This window comes from Dendropsophus ebraccatus, chromosome 14 (assembly GCF_027789765.1).
Source record: "Dendropsophus ebraccatus isolate aDenEbr1 chromosome 14, aDenEbr1.pat, whole genome shotgun sequence".
In the NCBI taxonomy this organism is placed as follows: Eukaryota; Metazoa; Chordata; class Amphibia; order Anura; family Hylidae; genus Dendropsophus; species Dendropsophus ebraccatus.
Genome location: NC_091467.1, coordinates 35,352,266 through 35,373,531, shown reverse-complemented (window position 1 = coordinate 35,373,531; position 21,266 = coordinate 35,352,266). Strand labels below are relative to the sequence as shown.

Below are 21,266 nucleotides of genomic sequence, written 5' to 3'. Positions count from 1 at the left end.
AAGGGGAAAATTATGGAATTATAGCTCTTTTGTCTTTTGGGGCACAGGAGGGGGGTTTACCAATTAAGGACACAGGGTGGACTATTGCTACTTGGGGGCATAGTGTCCTAGTGTATATGAGAGCATATATAATATTATACTAATGATATGCCACGTTTCTCTTCCTAAATGTTAGTGTTATCCTATAGAATGTCCATTGAAGATATATGTTATTACCAAACATATATCTCCATGGACTAGGAACATATCATCACACCTATGCAGGACTAGACCTAGACTCTAGCCTGATAGTTATCAGTAATTAATAATATTATTAATTACCTGTCCTGGGATTTACTTCTTGCGGCTGATGTGATTGTCCGTCACTGTGATTTCTTTCTTCTAATCGGCTACCTAGGAAAAGTCACAGGTGTGATAATATATTCCTGGAATGGAGATCCTAATATATAGATAACACTCTAAGGGCGTCTTTCTATGACCAGAATATTCTATCGTTTTATTGCTTATACAGTGAAGAAACCCTGACTATTTTATTATAGACACCCTTATTACCTACCTGGGGGCACGGGAGGTGGATTATATCTACATTGGGGCCACATGAGGTGAAATTATCAATAGTCTGGGGGACAGGGGGGGATTATCGGTACATGAGGGCACAGGGTACGATATTATTGACATTTGTGGACACAGGACAGGGATTATAACTACTTGGGGGCACATGATGGGATAGTACAATTTGAGGACGGAGGACAGGGACTATTACTACTTGGGGGCATACTGTAGGTTAGGATGATATTAAAATTTGTGGACACAGGGTGGGGATTATATTTATTGGGGGCACAGAGTGGGATATTCTTAATATTTGTGGGCACCAAACAGGGATTATAACTACTTGGGGGCACAAGGTAGGAAATCATTACTATTTGTTGGAAAAGGATGGGGATTATAACTATTTGAATATTGAATATTATTAATACTTTTGGGCAAAATTATTTGAGGGCACAGGGGGCAATAGTTATATTTTTGGGAAAATGGTAAAGATTATAACTACTTGGGGGCACAGGGTGGGAAATTTTTTATATTTGTGGGCACAGGGCGGGGATCATAACTACTTGGGAGCACAGGATAAGATATTGATAATATTTACTACTTAGGGTCACAGGGTGGGATATTATCAATCTTTATAGAAATAGGCCTGGGATTATATACACTTGGGGCCTGGGATTATATACACTTGGGGGCACAAAGTGAGATATTATTATTTGTGGACTAATGACAGGGATTATAACTACTTAGGGGCATAGGTTGGGATACTGTTAATATCTGTGGGCACAGAAAGGAGATTCTAACTATTTAGGACACAAGTTGGGTTAATATTAATTATATTTGTGGACACAGGACAGGAGTTATAACTACTTGGGGGCAAAATTTTGGATATTATTAATGTTTATGGGCACAGGACCGGGTATGTAAAAACTTGGAGGCAGATTAATATTTGTCTGCAGAGGGCGGGGATTATAACTTCTTGGGGACACATGGTAGGACAAAATTAATATGTGTGGGCACAGTACGGGGAATTTAAGTATTTTGGGCACATTGTGGGATATTATTAATATTTTTGGGCTCAGCGAAGGGACTACAACTATTTAGGGGCACAGGGTGCAATATTAATATTTGTGGACACAGGGCAGGGTTAAGAACTACTTGTGGGCACAAGGTGGGATAATAGTATTATTTTTGGGCAAAGAATATAGATTATAACTATTTTAGGGCAAAGGGTTGGATATTCTTTATATTGATGGGCACAGGATCGGGTATGTATATACTTAGAGGCACAGGGTGGAATATTATTAATATTTGTAGACACATGGTGGGGATTATATTTACTTGGGGGCACAGAGTGGGATAATAATATTTATGGACATAAAATAGGGATCATGACTTCTTAGGGGCATATTGTCCTAGTGTATGTGAGAGCATATATAATATTATACTAACGTGATCAGAGCTATGCGGCAAAGGTATGCCACGTTTCTCTTCCTTTAGTGTTATCATATTAAACGTCCATTGAAGATATATGTCATTACAAAACATATATCTCTATGGACCAGGAACATATCATCACACCTATGCAGGTCTAGACCTAGAGTCTAGCCTGATAGTTATCAGTAATTAATAATAATATTAATTACCTTTCCACCGATTTCCTTCTTGCGTCTGATCCGAATGTCCGTCACTTTGCAATTTCTTTCTTCTAATCGGCTACCTAGGAAAAGTCACAGGTGTGATAATATATTCCTGGAATGGAGATCCCAATATATAGGTGACACTCTAAGGGCGTCTTTCTATGGCCAGAATATTCTATTGTGTCATTGCTTATACCGGAGGGGGATTATCAGTACTTGGGGGCACAGGGTTGGATATTATTATTATTTGTGGACATAGGGTTGGGACCATAACTATTTGGGGTACAATAATAGTATTTGTGGGCGCAGGATATGGATAATAACTAAATGGAGTAACAAGGTGGGATATAATTAAAATTTTTGGGCACAGGACGGAAATTCTAACTTCTTGGGGGATAACGTGGGATAGTTTTAATATTTGTGAGCACAGGGCACGGATTATAACTACTTGGGGGCACAGGGTTGGGATATTGTTAATATCTGTGGGCACAGAAAGGAGATTATAACTATTCAGGAAACAAGCTGGGATGATATTAATTATTTGTGGACACAGGGTGGGGATTATAAATACTTGGGGGCACAAAATTTGGATAATATTAATATTTATGGACACAGGACCAGGTATGTAAAAACTTGTGGACACAGGGTAGGGATTAGAACTACATGGAGGGCACAGGGTGGGACATAATCAATATTTGTGGGCAAAGTACGGGGAATTTAAGTATTTCGGGGCACAGTTTAGGATATTATTAATATTGTTGTGCAAAGGGCGAGGATTACAACTATTTAGGGGCACATGATGCAATGTTAATATTTGTGGGCACATGATGGGGATAATAACTACTTGGGGGCACAAGGTAAAATATTTTTAATATTTTTGGAAAAATGGTAATGGTATAACAAATTGGGGTTACAGAGTGGGATTTCATAAATATTTTTGGACACAGAATGGGGTTTAACTACTTGGGGACATATTCCTTATATTTGTTGACACAGGGCTGGGATTATAACTGCTTGGGGTGCCAGGTTGGAATAATATTAATATTTGTGGGCACAGGATGATAACTACTAACTTTGGGGGTACAGGGGATATTATTAATATATTTTGGCACAGGAGGGAGATTATAACTACTTGGAGGGCAATGGGTTGGATATTCTTAATATTTGTAGTAAATGACTATTTGGGGGCAAAAGGTGGGATGATATTGATATTTCTGCCCACAGCATGGTGATAGTAACTACTTGGGGGCACAGAATGGGATATGAATATGTGTGGACAAAAAATGGGGATTATGACTTCTTGGGGGCATAGTGTCCTAGTGGATATGAGACCATATTTAATATTATACTAATGTGATCAGAGATATGCGGCAAAGATATGCCACATTTCTCTTCCTAAATGTTAGACTTATTAAATTGAACGTCCATTGAAGATATATGTCATTACAAAACATATATCTCCATGGACCAGGAACATATCATCACACCTATGCAGCTCTAGACCTAGAGTCTAGCCTGATAGTTATCAGTAATTAATAATAATATTAATTACCTGTCCTGCGATTCCTTTCTTGTGTCTGATCTGAATGTCCGTCACTTTGCAATTTCTTTCTTCTAATCGGCTACCTAGGAAAAGTCACAGGTGTGATAATATATTCCTGGAATGGAGATTCCAATGTATAGATAACACTCTAAGGGCGTCTTTCTATGGCCAGAATATTCTATCATGTCATTGCTTTTATAGTGAGGAAACCTTGACTATTTTATTATAGACATCCTTATTACCTACATGGGGGCATGGGAGGTAGGGATTATATCTATATTGGGGCCACATAAAGCAGGACTATCACTACTCGGGGGGACAGGAGGGGGATTATCAGTACTTGGGGGCACAGGGTGGGATAATATTATTATTTTAGGACAAAGGAAGAAAATAATAAATAATTGGAGGCATGGTGGGATTTTATTGACATTTGTAGACACAGGACAGGGATCTTAACTACTAATAACTATTTAGAGGCACAGGGTGGGGTATTATTAATATTTGTGGACACAGGATAGGTATTATAAATTCTTGGGAGCAGAGGGTGGGATATTTTTAATATTTTTGGGCAATTGGCAGGGATTATAACTACTCTGAGTCACAGGGTGGCATTTTATTAATATATTTGGACAGAAGGTGGTGATTATAACTATTTCGGGGCAAACAGTAGTATATTCTTTATATTTGTGGAGGACACAGGGCAGGGATTATAAGTATTTGGGGGCAAAGTGGGATAGTATTAATATGGGCACAGGACCAGGTATGTAAAAACTTGGAAGCACAGGGTTGCATATTACTAATATTTGTGGACATAAGTATATTTACTTAGAGGCACAGAGTGTTGTCTTGTTCATATATGTGGACAAAGGACAGGGATTATAACTACTTGGGGGTACAGGGTGGCATATTGGTAATATTTTTGTGCAAATGGGGGATTATAACAAATTTGGGGGCACATGGTGCAATATTGTTAATATTTGTGGACACTGAAGGGGGATTATAACTATTTTGGGAGGGATAATATTTGTGGATAAAGGACGGGGATTATAACATCTTGGGGCAGATGGTAGGAAATTAATTAATATTTGTGAGAATGGAGATAACTATCTGAGGGTATAATATTGGATAGTATTAATATTTGTAGACACAGAGCGGGATTATATCTGTTTAGGCGCACAAGGTGGGATATTATTGGTAATTGTGGGAAATGGCGCGGTTATATATACTTGGGGCACATAGTGGGATATTAATATTTGTGGGCACAGCATGCAGATTATAACTACTTGGGGGCAAGGGGTGGAATATAATTAATATTTGTGGGCACAGTACGGGACTATTACTATTTTGGGGCACAGTTTTGGATAATATTAATATTTTTGAGCAAAGGGTGGGGATTATAACTATTTAGGCGGACAAGGTGCGATGATATTGATATTCGTGGGCACAGGGTGGGGATTATAACTACTTGGGGCACAGGGTGCAATATTATTAATTTTGGGCAGAGGATGGGAAATATAACTATTTGGAGATACAGGGTGGCATAGTAATATTTCTGAACCAAAAATGCGGTTATGACTACTTGGTGATACATAGCGGACTATTGCTACTTGTCCTGTTACAGTGTCCTGGTGTATGTGAGAGCATATATAATAATATACTAATGTGATGAGAGATATGCGGCAAAGATATGCCACGTTTCTCTTTCTAAATGTTTGTGTTATTATATTGAACGTCCATTGAAGATATATGTCATTACAAAACATATATTTCCATAGACCAGGAACATATCATCACACCTATGCAGGTCTAAACCTAGAGTCTAGCCTGATAGTTATCAGTAATTAATAATATTAATTACCTTTCCACCGATTTCCTTCTTTACCTTTCCACCGATTTCCTTCTTGCGTCTGATCCGAATGTCCGTCACTTTGCAATTTCTTTCTTCTAATCGGCTACCTAGAAAAAGTCACAGGTGTGATAATATATTCCTGGAATGGAGATCCCAATATATAGATAACACTAAGGGCATCTTTCTATGGCCAGAATATTCTATTGTGTCATTGCTTATACAGTGAGGAAACCCTGACTATTTTTTTATAGACAATTTATTACTTGGGGCACGGGAGGTGGATTATATCTACACAGGGTGGGATATTGTTAATATTTGTAGACACAGACCAGAATTATATTTACTTGAGGCACAGGGTGGGTTATTCTAAGTATTTGTGGGTAAATGGCGGAGATTATAACTACTTGGAGGTACAGTATGGGATATTGTTATTTGTGGACACAGAGCAAGGATTATAACTACTTGGGGGTACGAGTGAGATATTATTAATATTTGTAAGGACAGGGTGGGGACTATAATTATTTTAGGGCACACAGTGTGATATTTTTAATGTACAGTATATGGCCACAGGATGGGTTTATATATACTTGAGAGGCACAGGACTGGATTATAAAAACTTGAGGGCACAGGGCGGGATTATAAAAATTTGGGGGCAGAGGTTGGGATATTGTTGTTATTTGTGGGCACAGAAGGAAGATTATAACTATTTAGTGCACAAATTGGAATGATATTAATATTTGTGGACACAGAGCAGGGATAATAACTACTTTGTGGCACACAGTGTGATATTCTTAATATAAATGGACACAGAGCGGGGATTATAGCTACTTGGGGACACAGGGTGGGATATAACTAATATTTGTAGGCACAGTAGGGGATTATAAGTATTTTTTGGCACAGCTTTAAATATTACTAATATTTTTGGCCTTACAGCAGAGATTATAACTATTTTGGGCCACAGGGTGTGATATTATTTCTAGGAACAGGACAGGGATTTTAACTACCTGGGGGCACAGGGTGGCATATTGTCAAAATTTTAGGGCACAGCACAGGGAGGATATTATTAATTCATTTGTGCACAGGATTGGGATTATAACTACTTGGTAGCACAGAGTGAGATATTATTAATCTTTGTAGACAGAGGAATGGGATTATATATACTTGGGGGCACAGGGTGGGATATTCTTAATATTTGTGGACACAGAAGTGGGATGATTATTAATAATATATGTGGGAACAGGATGGAGATTATAACTATTTGAGGTCACAGTATTGGATATTAATAATATTTGTGGGAACAGGGTGGGGATTATAACTACTTGGGGGGCAAAGGGTGGAATATTCTTAATATTTATGGGCATAGGACAGGGAATGTAAATACTTGGAGGCACAGGCTGGAATATTATTAATATTTGTGGACACAGGATGGGGATAACTACAGGATTTTGTGTGCTGGGGGGAGGGTACAGTTTTTTGCTATAGGAACCAAGGAATCCTTGCTACACTCCTGGAGTTATTGCTTCTTAGGGAAAAGAAATGGGAAAATGTTTTTTGGGGACACAGGAGTGGGGGTTATTTCTTCTTTTGGGACACAAGATGGGAGATTATTACTACTTGGGGGTACAGGAGGGGGCATTTTTCATAATTTGGGGGCAAGGAGGTGGCATTATAATAGTGTGGGACACAGAAGGTTTTTTTCCCCCTCAAACCTTATATTTACTGAAAATCTTCCATAACATAACAATAGTTTTAGCAGTCAATAGACATAATGGAAAGAAGAAAAATAGAGCCTTACATAAAAGTATTTGTATAAAATGATACACAAATAAGACAACTTATCTGTATCTTTCTAACGCTATACTTCACCCCTTCCAGGCCAGAGTGCCTCTATATGTTTTATAAAACATACATATCCATATACAATAGAGACTTTTATCAGAAATTAGACTAAACTGAATAAAATCCAGTAACCATAACATGGGCCGGCTTAAATATTCTAAGAAACAAAAGCTATTAAACATAGGAATAGGGGTTTTCGGTGGTAATTATAGAAAGAAGGAGACATTGCTGAACAAATATATCTAGTAGGAAATAGGGGCACATGATGGGGTGTTATTACTGCTTGGGGGCCAAATGCAGGAGGATTATCAATACTTGGGCAAAGGAGGGGAAAATTATGGAATTATAGCTCTTTTGACTTTTGGGGAACAGGAGGGGGGGTTTACCAACTAAGGACGCAGGGTGGACTATTGCTACTTGGGGGCATAGTGTCCTAGTGTATATGAGAGCATATATAATATTATACTAATGTGATGAGAGATATGCGGCAAAGAGATGCCGTGTTTCTCTTCCTAAATGTTAGTGTTATCCTATAGAATGTCCATTGAATATATGTTATTACCAAATATATATCTCCATGAACCAGGAACATATCATCACACCTATGCAGGACTAGACCTAGAGTCTAGCCTGATAGTTATCAGTAATTAATAATAATATTAATTACCTGTCCTGCGATTCCCTTCTTGCGTCTGATCCGAATGTCCGTCACCTTGCAAATTCTTTCTTCTAATTGGCTACCTAGGAAAAGTCACAGATGTAATAATATATTGCTGGAATGGAAATACTAATGTGTATTTTACTATATGGGTTATAATGTATGTGAGTTGAGTAGTAAATTATAATTATAGTTTTCTTAAAGGAAATTCCGTTTGGTTAGACAATACAGTCTATGTAGTTCCCAGTCCTGATGTTTCTCTTACAATGAGATTATTGCTATTTGTTGTACAGCAACATGATGTGCACAGCCCCGTACTCAATAATCCTATAAAACATTTGTATAGTTACATTACATCCATTCTCTCCTGATTTATATAAAAAATATGTATATAGCTCAGACAAAATGGCCGTCCTCAAAATAATTTACTAAAAATTATATGAAAAAAAACTATAATGAGATAATTGGAACATGTTAGAAAATAAAAACAACATATTTTACTATTTGGCTCAAACCAAATGTATGTGAATGTCATATAGCAAAATACTGATGTCATCTATAGAGCCTATTGATGGTCTTTACAGCCCCCCTCAATGGCATCCATAAACAGTAAAATATCAGTAATAATGCATTTGCTATAAATAAATACCTTTTCATAAAAATCCTTTTTGGAAACCCCAGTTCCTCCCTGTATGGGGCCCTGCTGCTCCTTTGGATCCTCCCTTGATTGGGCTCCTGGATGAGGCAAGAGCAACAGAGCCTCGTCCAAGAAGAAACTGAAGGAGCAGCAGAGACCCATTCAGGAAGGGACTAAAAACTTCAGTTCTTTCCTTGGCCAGGCTCTGCTACTCCCTCAGTTCCCCCTGGATCAGGCTATGCTGCTCCCTCAGATCCTCCTTAGATGCTGCTCCTAGCTGTTCTTCTGCTGCTGCCTCTGTGTAGAATGAGCAGGAGCAGCTGTGTGCAGCTATATATGCTGCCAGTGTTGTGCCCTGATTGGTGGAAATTCCATCATGACATCACAATGCTTTCTGACTGGTGACATATGCACAGTATTATGACATCACAGCCACCTTGCAGCAGTCATGTGTGGGCAAGCCATCTGTTTGGTGGAAAGTGCAAAACATTATGATATCACTATATGGACTGATTGCTGTTGTTGTTGTTGTTGTTGTTGTTGTTGTTATTATTATTATTATTATAAATTTATTAGCATTGTGCCATTTTGTTATTGGCGGAAATTCCAGCCATCTTCCTCAGCTTTGCTATTACTATGGGTTATGTTATATATATTTCCTCACAGTGTAAGATCTCTGCTTGCTGTCATGTAATAGGAACCTTTATTGTTTCCTTCTAGTGGATGACATCTGTCCTGGTCATGAGATGGTCACACAGGTGCCTGGCTTGTTACAGGACAGAGCTCTGATAACTGGGCTCCTGGGTGTCCATCTCATACCCATTCATCATGGATGGGACTCTCTGATATATAATACTATGGGGGAAATTTATCAATCAGTTACAGTGGGAAAGTTATTTGTTTGCCATAGCAGCCAATCACAGCTCAGCTTTCATTTTACCAGAGCTCATGAATATTAGAAAGCTGCTCTGTGATTGGTTGCTATGGGCAACACCGGACATTGTTCCCATAAGACGGCTTGTTACATCTTCCCCTGTGTGATTTATTATCTCATCATTATCAATGAAGGAAAACCTTATACCCAGAGGGTGATGTCCAGACCTAATCCTGCCCCCTGGCTCTGCTGCCCCCTAGTGGTCATGGTCATATATACAGTACATGGTTATGGATGAGTGCAAAGAGTGACAACATGGCCGCTCCCTCCTGAGAGTTACACTTGGACATGTCTGATATCTGATTGCTGTAACTCCAATAAGCTTTTCCCATCACAGTCAGTCTGGCTATTACCTCTCTATGTGGTTTATCACAATGGTGCTGCTCTCTTACTGGGACACAGATGGTAACTCTTATGGGTGGATGGAAGATTTGCAGTGGTAAGTATAGCACAATCTGCTACTAGTAATGGTGTCACTGCCATCCATCAGCCATGATGCTAGTGGGAATAGACTCTTCTCACAGCTGACACTTTGCTACAATATAAATGACACATCCCACCGCAGGCAGATACATTGTAGTAAAGCTCCAGGACAGGGGAGAGATCTGTGCTGACACTGATGTAGTTAGAATAGAGGGGCCCCAGAGCAAAGACTAAACTGGGCCCCTGGATTATGGCATCTGCATTTGTTTTCCCCTGACCCTTCTGCTAGAAAGGAGAAGAGAAAGCAGGTTCTTACCACCAAATACTGACCGCACATCCCTGTGTCCCTCAAAGTAATCAAACTAATTGTAGTCAATGCTCTGTAACCTAAAATATTAAATTATCCTAAACTTTCTGCATATGAATAGAAATCTATGGGTACAGTGTCACCTACTGACTGATTATAGGTACTGCAGGTCAATAGCAGCACTGTAAATCCTATAGAGACAGGGGTATTATGTATCATATTTTATAACATCTGCAGTGGATGCAGTATGGGTGACCGCAGCCTTATGGTCACCTTAGATATAGGGTTCTTTTTCCAGTAGAGCTAGATAATCCTAAGGCAGCTACTACAGCTCCTACAGAACATTAAAGATTTTATGTATAGGGGAGACTATATACAGTACAGCTTCTCAAGGAACATGGTTAGAGGGATCTTCTTTCTAGATGAATTCCAAATGAGTAAAAGAAAGGTATCCTCTTAAAGGGATTATACGGTTCTTTAACCCCCTCAGAATCGGTCACGATAGTGCCATAAGGACCAGAGCGATTTTTGAAGTCTGACCTGTCTCACTTGATGTGGTTAGACCTCTGTGATGCTATAACTTATCTATGCAATTGAGACTGTTTTCTCATGACATATTGTACTTTAGGACAGTGGTCAATTTTGGCCGATATATGTATAATTTTTTTCTTTTTTTTTTTTTTTTGCAAAATTGCTAATTTTTCAGGAAAAAATGACTACATTATTATTTTTATAATTTTAAATTTTCTGCAGTCTCTGTGTGGCTTTTATCATGGGATTTTTTTCCCTACATTTATTATTGCATTGGAGCTATGGGGATAATATGTGTTTTGTACTTTATTTGTACTTTTATTTGTGTGTATGTTACATTTACATTTCTACCGTCTCTCTATGGAGACTTCAATATCGAATTGCCTGATCACAGGCAGATTTTCCTATTGTAATTTGCCTGTCATAGTCTTAGGGCTGAGCCTGATCAGTTTCTGGTGCTATGATACAGAAGGCCTCAGGGAAGCCTCCTGTTGTCATAGCAACCATTGGGGCTGTGCGATCACTTCGTACAGCCCCGATAAGTACAGAGGGAGAATTCTCCCTCTTTTCTGCACTATAGATGCTGCAATCCAGGCTTGGCCCAGGTCTTGGCAGATGCGATGGGTGACCGGCCATCACTGACAGTCGGGAAATAGCACGGATGGCACAGGCACAACTTCTGTGCCCCTGTCATCCCAGTACGTAACTGTCATTCCTTAGCAGAAATGCACGGCAAAAAGGGCGTACAGTTACGTCACTAGCTCTAGTTTTCAAATTTTTTATTGCTACTCTTATATACAACATAATAATCAGCCTATTCTTACCTCACCATGCCACCCTGATGTCCTTCTGTGGTGTCTTTGGTTCCGTTCTGAGTGCTCCCACCGCCATTTCTGAGGCAGAATTGTCTCAGCAGTGACAGCCACTCAGTCCCAGTATTAAGACAAGTCCACCTCGGACATGGCAGCAGGGGGGCAGCAATATATAAAAATATTTAATGGGCTAGAGTACCCCTTTAAGGCTTCCCTCAAATACGAATTTTGCACTGCGTATTTTAGGGTTGAAAACCCCCTATAAAGAACACCTATATAAAAACTACTAACAGTTTTTTGCAATTTTTTTCTGGCAATTTTTCTTAGATTCTGTGATCATGTGATCACAGATTTTCTATTGAAAAACTGGAGACAGAATGCTGAAAGGCCTTGTCTGTAAAAGAGAGGAAATCATGAGCGGTCCATGAAAGATTTATAGCATAAGGAGTAGTCAGTAAGAGGTGTGAGTTTAGGGAACTGTCTCTAAAGAGGGCAAAACAAATTGTCTGTGTGTGGCTTTGTTCATGCAACGTTTTTTCAGCTGTTTAAAATGACGTCCATTATTTTGAGTCTAAAATAACGGACATCATTTACCTGTCTGACCTCCCCTTAGTGCAATGACTCTGCTGGTACATTACTCTAGTTTGGGGTTACTAAATGGCCTCTGGATGCGGCTTTATCGAAAAGTTCATTGAATTTAATAATACAAACAGAGAAAGAACGGTGACAAAAGAAAAACTGTGTGTGAACAACTAATAAAAACATCTGCTGTTTGCAGAAGACGTCCGAAAATAATGATCATGTTTATTATTTTTATGTCCGTGGTAAAAAGGTCCGTTATTCAATATATTGTGTGCATTGGACATCCGTCTTTCCATTGACTTCAATGCATTGCCATTGCAGTCAGTTAAATTGCGGCAATAACAGACGTTATTTTAAATATCAAAATCGTCCACCTTTTCTCTAATTTTGACGTTGTGTGAACATAGCCTATGTGTGTGTGTTCCCTAGTCGTATGTGAGAGCATATATAATATTATACAGTACTAATGTAATCAGATATATGCGGCAAAGATATGCAACGTTTCTCTTCTTAAATGTTAGTGTTATCATATTAAACGTCCATTAAAGATATATGTAATTATAAACCATATATCTCCATGGACCAGGAACATATCATCACACCTATGCAGGTCTTGACCTAGAGTCTAGCCTGATAGTTATCAGTAATAACAATATTAATTACCTGTCCTGCGATTCCTTTCTTGCGGCTGATGTAATTGTCCGTCACTGCCATTTCTTTCTTCTAGTCGGCTTCCTAGGAAAAGTCACAGGTGTGATAATATATTCCTGGAATGGAGATCCCAATATATAGATAACTCTCTAAGGGCGTCTTTCTATGGCCAGAATATTCTATCGTTTTATTGCTTATACAGTGGGGCCACCCTGACTATTTTATTATAGACATCCTTATTACCTACCTGGGGGCACGGGAGGTGGATTATATCTACATTGGGGCCACATAAAGTGGGATTATCAATAGTCTTGGGGACAGGGGGGGATTATCAGTACTTGGGGGCACAGGGTACGATATTATTGACATTTGTAGACACAGGACAGGGATTATAACTACTTGGGGGCACATGGTGGGATAGTACAATTTGAGGACGTAGGACAGGGACTATTACTACTACTAATTATTAAGATTTGTTGGAAAAGGATGGGGATTATAACTATTTGATTGCACAGTATTGGATATTATTAATACTTGTGGGCACAGGAGGGGTATTATAACTATTTCAGGCATAAAGTGGGATGATATTATTGATATTTCTGGAAAAATTGCAGGGATTATAACTACTTAGGGCACATGGTGGGATATTAGTATTTGTGAGAACAGGATGGAGATTATAACTACTTTGGGGCAAAGGGTGGAATATTCCACATTGGTTTGGATATTATAATTATTATTTGTGGATACAGGAAGAGAATAATAACTATTTAGAAGCACAGGGTAGGGTATTATAAATATTTGTGGACACAGTACAGAAATTATAACAATTTGGGGCACAGTTTTGGCTATTATCATTATTTTTGGGCACAGGGCAGGGATCATAACTATTTAGGGCACAGAATAGGTCTAGGATAGGGATAGGGAATTATAACTACATGGGATTACAGGGTGGGATGTTATTAATATTTGTGGACACAGGACAGGGCACAGGATTTATGGGCAAATGGCGAAGAATATAATAACTTGGGGTACAGGATGGGATATTAATATTTTTGGACACAGGACGGGGATTATAACTATTTCGGGGCACACGGTGGGATATTCTTAATATATGTGGACACAGGGCGGGGATTGTAAAATACTTGGAGGAGTACAGAGTGGGATATTAATATTTGTGGGCACAGGGTGGAGAATATAACTACTTGGGGGGCAAAAAGTGGGATATTATTAATATTTGTGGAGACAGGAAAGGGATTTTAACCATTTAAGGGCACAGGGTGGGATATAATAAATATTTGTGGTCACAGGGTGGGGACTATAACTACTTAGAGGCACAGGGTGCAATATTAATATTTGTGTTTACAGGATGGGGATAATAACTACTTGGGGGCACAGGGTGGGATTTTATTAATATTTTTGGACACAGGATTGGGATTAACTACTTAAGGGATATTCCTAATTTGTGGATACAGTGTGCAGGGATTTTAACTTCTTACGGGCAAAGAGTTGGATCTTATTAATATTTTTGGACACAGAATGAAGATTAAAACTACTTGCGGACACAAGGTGGGATATTGTTAATAATTTGGGGGAAATGGCAGAGATTAAACCTAGGTAGAGGCACAGGGGGATATTATTAAAATATTTTGCCAGAGGAGGCAGATTATAAATACTTGGGGACACAGGGTAAGAAATTATTAATATTTGTGGGAACAGGTTGGAGATTGTAACTATTTGAGGGCACAGTATTGGATATTATTAATATTTGTAGACACAGGGCAGAGATTATATCTATTTAAGTGGATTGGATGATATTATTGATAATTGTGAAATAATGCAGGAATTATAATTACTTAGGGGCAGAGGGGATATTATTAATATATTTTGGCACAGGAGGGGGATTATAACTACTTGGGATATAAGGCGGGATAATATTAATAACATTTATTGACAAGACGGGGATTGTGACTTTTTGTGGCACTGGGTGGGATAATATTTCTGGGCACAGTGTCAGGATGGTATCTCTGCGGAGCATTATGCGCCCCTCTGCTCATGCTGTTCGGCCGAGAAGGCACTGATTTTCTTGTATCCTGTTTCTGTGTTTTGTTTTGCTGTGTGTGAACTCTGGTTTATTGCTCACCTGGGTTGGGAGACACACCCGACTTCACCTGCTGAGTTCTGTCTGGCCATGTCATGGTTAATCTGTGTTCTGGTTCTGCTGTGACTGACAGGTCATCCTGCCAGTGGATCTGTCTTGTTCTCAGGTGTCTGTGCTTGGAGATCAGGGGGATGGTCTAATTACGTTCTGGACCAGAGCCCTTGCCTCCTATATAACAAACCTCAGTCTGTGCACTTATTGCTGGTTATTGACTTAGGGTGCATTTACACAGACAGATTTATCTGACAGATTTTGGAAGCCAAAGCTAGGAATGGATTTGAAAAGAGGATAGATCCCAGTCTTTCCTTTATGATCTGATCCCTGTTTATAGTCTGTTCCTGGTTTGGGCTTCAAAGATCTGTCAGATAAATCTGTCTGTGTAAACGCACCATTAGTCTCTGCCCGCTTGTATCTTCTGTGTATTTGCTATCCCTGATCTTTGCCTTATTCCTTGACCTCCCTTTCTTGCCGCCTGCCCTTGACTATATTGCCTGGACTTTGACTATGTTTATAGGATTGTGATTTTGTACTTTTGCTGCCCGATTGTTGTGACCCGGACTGTTTACTATTCTTCATTGTGTTTTGTCTGTCTGTCTTGTCTTTGTGTTCCACCTAGCCAGTGCAGGGACCGCCGCCAAGTTGCTCGCCGCCATCTTAGGGCGGATTGTGGCAAATAGGTAGAGGAAAGTGGGCGGAGCTAAGCTTAGGGCTCACTGTCTTGTCTTGTCTTGCTGTCCGGTTCCTGACACACAGGATGTGGATTATACATATTTAGGTGCAAAAGGTGGGCTGATATTAGTAATTGTGGAAAAAGGGCAGGGATTATACACTTGGGAGCACAAAGTGAGATATTATTAATATATGTGGACTAACGACAGGAATTATAACTACTTGGGGGCACAGGTTGGGATATAATTAATATTTGTGGGCACATTACGAGGAATTTAAGTATTTTTGGGCACAGTGTTGGGATATTATTAATATTTTTGGGCTCAGAGAAGGGATTACAACTATTTAGGTGCACATTGTTCAATATTAATATTTTGAGGCACAGGGCGGGGATAATAACTACTTGTGGGCACAGGGTGGGATAATAATATTATTTGTGGGCAAAGAATATAGATTATAACTATTTTAGGGCAAAGGGTTTGATATTCTTCATATTTATGGGCATAGGACCGGGCATGTATATACTTAGAGGCACAGGGTTAAATATTATTAATATTTGTAGACACATGGCAGGGATTATATTTACTTGGGGGCACAGAGTGGGATATTAATATTTATGGACATAAAATAAGGATCATGACTTCTTAGAGGAATATTGTCCTAGTGTATGTGAGAGCATATATAATATACTAACGTGATCAGAGATATGCGGCAAAGATATGTCACGTTTCTCTTCCTTTAGTGCTATTATATTGAACGTCCATTGAAGATATGTCATTACAAAACATATATCTCTATGGACCAGGAACATATCATCACACCTATGCAGGTCTAGACCTAGAGTCTAGCCTGATAGTTATCAGTAATTAATAATAATATTAATTACCTGTCCTGCGATTCCCTCTGCTCCGAATGTCCGTCACTTTCTTTCTTCTAATCGGCTACCTAGGAAAAGTCACAGGTGTGATAATATATTCCTGGAATGGAGATCCCAATATACAGATAACACTCTAAGGGCGTCTTTCTATGGGCAGAATATTCTATCGTGTCGTTGCCTATACAGAGAGGTGACCCTGACTATCCCCACTAGAGGTGGGGATTTTATCTACACTGGGGCCACATGAGGCAGGACTATGACTACTCTGGGGAGGGGGATTATCAGTAACTGGGGGTATAGGGTTGGATATTATTATTATTATTATTATTATTATTATTATTATTATTATTATTTTTTTTTTTTTATTAATTATTATTATTATTATTATTTATTTATTTTTTTGGACAAAGGAAGAAAATAATGACTAATTGGAGGCACATGGTGGGATATTATTGACATTTGTAGACACAGGAAAGGGATCTTTACTACTAATAACTATTTAAAGGCACAGGGTAGGATAATATTAATATTTGTGGACACAGGATGGGGATTACATTTTCTTCGGTGCAGAGGGTGGGATATTTTTTATATTTTTGGGCAATTGGCAGAGATTATAACTACTTGGAGTTATGTGGTGGGATTTTATTGGTATATTTGGACAGAAGGTGGTGATTATAACTATTTCGTGAATAACAGTAGTATATTCTTTATATTTGTGGACACAGGGCAGAGATTATAAGTACTTGGAGGCAAAGCGTGGGATATTATTAATATTTATTGGCACAGGACCGGGTATGTAAAAACTTGGAAGCACGGCTTTGGATATTATTAATATTTGTGGGCACAGGGCGAGAATTACAGTATATTTACTTAGGGGAAAAGAGTGTTGTCTTGTTCATATATGTGGACAAAGGACAGGGATTATAACTACTTGGGGTACAGGGTGGCAAATTGGTAATATTTTTGTGCAAATGGTGGAGATTATAAATACTTAGATGCACAGGGGGATATTATTAATATATGTAGACACAGGACTGGGATTATTACAAACTTGGGGGCACATGGTGCAATATTGTTACTATTTGTGGACACTGAAGGGGGATTATAACAATTTTGGGTGGGATAACATTTGTGGACAAAGGACGAGGATTATAACTTCTTGGGGGCAGACGGTAGGAAATGATTAATATTTGTGTGAAGAGGATGGAGATTATAACTATTTTAGGGCAGAATATTGGATATTAGTAATATTTGTAGACACAGGGCGGGATTATATCTGTTTAGGCGCACAAGGTGGGTTATTATTGGTAATTGTGGGAAAATGGCGGGGTTATATATACTTGGGGCACATGGTGGGATATTAGTATTTGTGGGCACAGAATGCAGATTATAACTACTTGTGGGCAAGGGGTGGAGGATGTTTAATATTTATGGGCATAGGAACAGGTATGTAAATACTTGGAGGCTTAGATTGGGATATTATTGATATTTGTGGGCACAGTATGGGGATTATAACTACTTGGGGGCACAGAGTGGGATAAAATTAATATTTGTGGGCACAGTACGGGATTATTATTATTTTGGGGCACAGTTTTGGATAATATTAATATTTTTGGGTACAGGGTAGGGATTATAACTATTTAGGTGGACAAGGTGGGATGATATTGATATTCATGGGCACTGGGTGGGAATTATAACTACTTGGGGCACAGGGTGCAATATTATTATTTTTGGGCAAAGATGGGGAATATAACTATTTGGAGGCACAGGGTAGGATAGTAATATTTATGAACCAAAAATGGGTTATGACTACTTTGTGATACAGAGCGGACTATTGCTACTCGGGGTATAGTGTCCTGGTGTATGTGAGAGTATATATAATAATATACTAATATGTTGAGAGATATTTGGCAAAGATATGCCACGTTTCTCTTCCTAAATGTTTGTGTTATTATATTGAACGTCCATTGAAGATATATGTCATTACAAAACATGTATCTCCATGGACCAGGAACATATCATCACACCTATGCAGGTCTAGACCTAGAGTCTAGCCTGATAGTTATCAGTAATTAATAATAATAATATTAATTACCTGTCCAGCGATTCCCTCCTTCCGGCAGATCTGAATATCCGTCACTTTGCAATTTCTTTCTTCTAATCGGCTACCTAGGAAAAGTTACAGGTGTGATAATATATTCCTGGAATGGAGATCCCAATATATAAATAACACTCTAAGGGCGTCTTTCTATGACCAGAATATTCTATTGTGTCATTGCTTATACAGTGAAGCCACCCTGACTATTTTTTTATAGACCACTTATTACTTGGGGCACGGGAGGTGGATTATATCTACACAGGGTGGGATATTTTTAATACTTTTGGACACAGAACGGGGATTATCAATACTTGGGAGCATAGGGTGGGATATTGTTAATATTTGAAGACACAGGTCAGAATCATATTTACTTGGGGCACAGGGTGGGATATTCTAAGTAATTGTGGGTAAATGGTGGAGATTATAACTACTTGGGGGTACAGGATGGGATATTGTTGTTATTTTTGGACCCAGAGCAAGGATTTTAACTACTTGGGGGCACGAGTGAGATATTATTAATATTTGTAAGGACAGGGCGGGGATTATAATTATTTTAGGACACACAGTGTGATATTCTTAATGTACAGTATATGGCCACAGGACGGGTTTATAAATACTTGGTGGCACAGGGCGGGATTATAAAAATTTAAGGACACAGGGCGGGATTATAGAAATTTAAGGGCACAGGGCGGGATTATAAAAATTTAAGGGCACAGGGCGGGATTATAAAAATTTAAGGGCACAGGGCGGGATTAAAAAAACTTGACACAGGGCGGGATTATAAATACTTGGGGGCACAGGTTGGGATATTGTTGATATTTGTGGGCACAGAAGGGGGATTATAAATATTTAGGGCACAAATTGGGAAGATATTAATATTTGTGGACACAGGACAGGGATAATAACTACTTTAAGGTCAAAGGGTTGAATAATATTAACATTTGTGGGCACAGTATGGGGATTATATCTATTAAGGCACAAAAGGGGGGGGATGATATTATTGATAATTGTGGAAAAAGGGGGGAGGATTACAACTTGGGCCACAGGGTGGGATAGATAGATAGGGCACGGGACTGGGTTTGTAAATACGTGAAGGTAAAGAGCGGTATATTATCCATATTTGTGGACACAGGGCGGGATTATAACTATTTTGGGGCGCACTGTGTGATATTCTTAATATAAATGGACACAGAGCGGGGATTATAAACTTCTTGGGAACACGGGGTAACATATAACTAATATTTGTGGGCACAGTAGAGGATTATAAGTATTTTTGGGCACAGCTTTAGATATTACTAATATTTTTGGCCTTACAGCAGGGATTATAACTATTTAGGGTCACATGGTGTGATATTATTATTTCTAGGAACAGGATGGGGATTATAACTACTTGGGGGCACATGGTTGGATATTAATATTTGTAGGCACAGGCTGGAGATTATAACTACTCGGGGGGCAAAGGGTGGAATATTCTTAATATTTATCAGCATAAGGTAATGTAAATACTTGGAGGCAAAGGCTGGGATAATATTAATATTTGTGGACACAGGATGGGGATTATAACTATAGGATTTTGCCTTTGGACACATCAAAAAGTATATATATATATATATATATATATATATATATATATATATATATATAGCTATGTTTTGTGCTGGGGGGGGTACAGTTTTTTTTTTTACTATGAGACCCAATGAATCTTACCTACACTTCTGGAGTTATTACTACACAGGGAAAAGAAATGGGAAAATTAGTTTTTTGGGGGCACAGGAGTGGGGTTTATTTCTACTTTTGGGACACAAGATGGGAGATTATTGCTACTAAAAAGGTAAAAAGGTGGCATTTTTCATAACTTGGGGGCAAGGAGGTGGCATTATAATAGTGTGGGACACAGAATTTTTTTCTTCCCCCTCAAACCTTATGTTTACTGAAAATCTTCCATAACATAACAATAGTTTTAGCAGTCTATAGACATAATGGAAAGAAGAAAAATAGAGCCTTACATATAAGTATTTGTATAAAATGATAGACAAATAAGACAACTTATCTGTATATTTCTAGCACTATACTCGAGGTTTTCAACATCATTTAATTGTTGCCAACCACATAAAGTAAAGTGAAAAAGGTAAAAGGGGGCAGGGAAAGAGAGGGAAGGAAGAGGATGGGGTTAGGGGGTAAAGGTGTTATAGCATTGGTACACTTATAGTAATTATACAGTCACAGTGGTAAGATAAGGGGTAAATAAGAAAAACAGTAGACGTAATTGTTTTAATTCCCTCCCTCCAGAACAGAGTGCCTCTATATGTTTTATAAAATATACATATCCATATACAATAGAGACCTTTATCAGAAATAAGACTAAACTGAATAAAATCCGCTATCTATACGATATTCTAATTAAATATTCTAAGAAACAAAAGCTATTAAACATAGGAATATGGGTTTTCGGTGGTAATTAGAGAAAGAAAGAGACATTGCTGAACAAATTTATCTAATAGGAAATAGGGGC

The 21,266-nt window shown here is 38.5% G+C and overlaps 1 protein-coding gene across 2 annotated transcripts in view; it reads left to right on the top strand.

The window, feature by feature from the left end:
- The first annotated feature begins 9,711 nt into the window (after positions 1 to 9,711).
- SLC13A3 (solute carrier family 13 member 3) overlaps positions 9,712 to 21,266 on the top strand; it is a 458,185-nt gene continuing 446,630 nt past the window's right edge. For both annotated transcript variants that reach the window (XM_069952524.1, XM_069952518.1), the window contains exon 1: positions 9,712 to 10,085. The gene's annotated coding sequence lies outside the window, so the exon portion shown is untranslated. The remainder of the gene's footprint in view (positions 10,086 to 21,266) is intronic.